At 48.2% G+C, this 2,331-nt stretch overlaps 1 protein-coding gene across 7 annotated transcripts in view; it reads right to left on the bottom strand.

Moving 5' to 3' along the window:
- The window catches only part of SPATS2L (spermatogenesis associated serine rich 2 like), a 202,276-nt gene extending 202,090 nt beyond the window's left edge, over positions 1–186 (bottom strand). For all 7 annotated transcript variants that reach the window (XM_019523180.1, XM_019523185.1, XM_019523181.1 and 4 more), the window contains exon 1: positions 7–186. The gene's annotated coding sequence lies outside the window, so the exon portion shown is untranslated. The remainder of the gene's footprint in view (positions 1–6) is intronic.
- Positions 187–2,331: the final 2,145 nt, after the last annotated feature.

Genomic DNA, 2,331 nt, shown 5'->3' with positions numbered 1-2,331 from the left:
CTTTACCTCCCGCCGCTGGTCGGGTCCCGCCGCAGCCGCGGGCTCGCAGGGAGAGCGAGGCTGCGCCACCCGGCCGCCTTCCGCCGCGCCGGGAGCGAGAGCGGAGCGCAGCCTCGCCCAGCGGCTCAGCCCCCGACTGGGCTCCGGCAGTGACACAACTCCCGTCTCCTCGCTCGCCCGCGGACACTCCCCCTCACACACACCCGCGTTTCGTTTCCCTCCTCCCTCCCTCCCTCGTTCTCGCACACAAGCCCGACAGCAGGCCGATGAACACCCTCCGCCCCCGCCCGGCCTCTGCTTCCCGCAGCCCGGCCTCTCCTCCGGGAAAGTTGCACCCAGGGCCTGTTTGCAGAAGTGTGTGTGTTGGATGCCAGGTCGGACATAACAGGGCACACCCAACATCTGTGGTAGTTGAGGCATCTCGTGTGCGTGCACATGCATGCATGTGTGTGTGGTGGGTGTGAGATCACAGATAACAGGGAACACCCAATATATTTGGTAGTTGAGGCATCATGCGTGTGTGTGTCTGCACATGTGCACACATGTGCATGTGTGTATGTTGGATGTGAGGTCACAGATAACAGGCCATACCCAACATACTTGGTGGTTGAAGCATCGTGTGCGTGCGTGCGCACGCACACGGGCAGTCACAGGTAACCCAGCTGGGCATGGCCAACATATTTTGGAGACTGAGGTATCCTGGGTTCCCAAAAGAAAAAAACCCTTTGTACTTTCTCTCAGCCAGGAAAGCACAGTTGAGAGACATTTCCCAGCAGCAGAACTCAATGAGGGGAGCTCTTGCTCCCTTTCCTGCAGGCCTTGCCCTGCCTCAAGCCCCTGGCACAGCCTGATCCTGTTTGAAGCTGGCCTGCAGTCAAAGCTGGCTGTGCTGCAGGGGACAGTGATTCTCCATGAGACTTTTTTTAAAACGTTGCTTACTTTTAAGATCTGGGGATTTTGCCTCTGAGTGGACAAGCTGTTTTGATGAGCTGTTGTCATAACAAGCAAATAAACTGGCTGGGAGCTAAGTTAAATGAATGTTGAGCTGCCTGGGTGGCTTATAGAGAGAACAACAGAGGGCAGGACTTTAGCTGCTACTCTGCTAATTGCCTGAAGGATCAGAATGGGTCACTGGGCCACTTAAGTCCCCAGAAAGACGTGAGATTTTCTGCTGATACGCCTTTAAAGACCTTTAAAAGTAATGAAGAAACAGGTTAGGTTTATAAAGGTTGGTTGTAATACAACAGCTCCAGTGTTATTCAGATCTTTGTATCAGCATAACACAACAACAGTTTTGTTTAGCTGCCATACTTACAGGAAAATTATGGTTATTTTATATGCAAAACAATCTCATGGGTTTGGATATTTACTGTTATAATATTTTTGGATTTCTGTACGCCCTTGCAACTGGGGCCAAATACATTCCTGAAACATGCAGTGATGAGACTTTCATCCGAAAAGCTAGAGGCTGAGATATTCCCTCTGTTAATAGCACCAATATTTTCAACAACGCTACGGGCAGAGTAAAATACTACACTCAGAACAGGGATACCACCTAAAAGTGAGTTTTACCCTGTGGGCTTCAAACACTTTTCACATCTTTGCAAGACTGATGCAATGTAACTAGTCAGGGGTCAGGAACACTTTGCTTTGAGAAGTATTTGACCACATATACCCCCTACCATTGCATGGCATACAAGGGGACAATGCAAAATAATTGTGCTGGGTTAACATGCAGGGTGTGTACAGTAGTGCTGTAATTTAGAGAACTTTTTATAGCACTAAGTTACAGTGTTTTTAAACATGACAGAAGTACAGTGTTTGGTGGGGGTGCCCGTACTTTCCAGGCTAAGAGGCAATGCTCCACAACCTCCTGGGGCTCCTCCACTGGTCAGAAATTTGACTAGTGTACAGAAGTTGGTTAAAGCACTGCAGGTTGCTGCAGTGCTGTTAAATACAGTTGCTTCGAATGTAATACCTCATTTAACAAGGGTTAATTTAAAGCTCTGTACCCATTTTTAAAGTGCTGTAAAGCCATCCACTTCTGTTAAGTTGTGACAATAAAGTGGTTTAAATGGTAATAAAAAGCAACTTCTGTACACACCCGTACAGAAGATGCCACATTGCATTGTACACATGCTACATTGCATTGTACACACCCTTTTGAGCCTACAACTCTCCTTCCTTTAGGTGAAATACCCATGTTTTGGTTTATTTATTGTTTTCATATGTTAACACTTGAAGTCCCACTCAGGATCACATTCCCACTTGAAGTCCCCCTTAAGATCTCTCTCTCTCTCTCTCTCTCTCTCTCTCTCTCTCTCTCTCTCA

This window comes from Gavialis gangeticus, unplaced genomic scaffold (assembly GCF_001723915.1).
Source record: "Gavialis gangeticus isolate Ggan-Ray unplaced genomic scaffold, GavGan_comp1, whole genome shotgun sequence".
Lineage (NCBI taxonomy): Eukaryota > Metazoa > Chordata > Crocodylia > Gavialidae > Gavialis > Gavialis gangeticus.
Note: the sequence above shows the minus strand (reverse complement) of the source record. Positions and strands in the feature narration are given on the sequence as shown.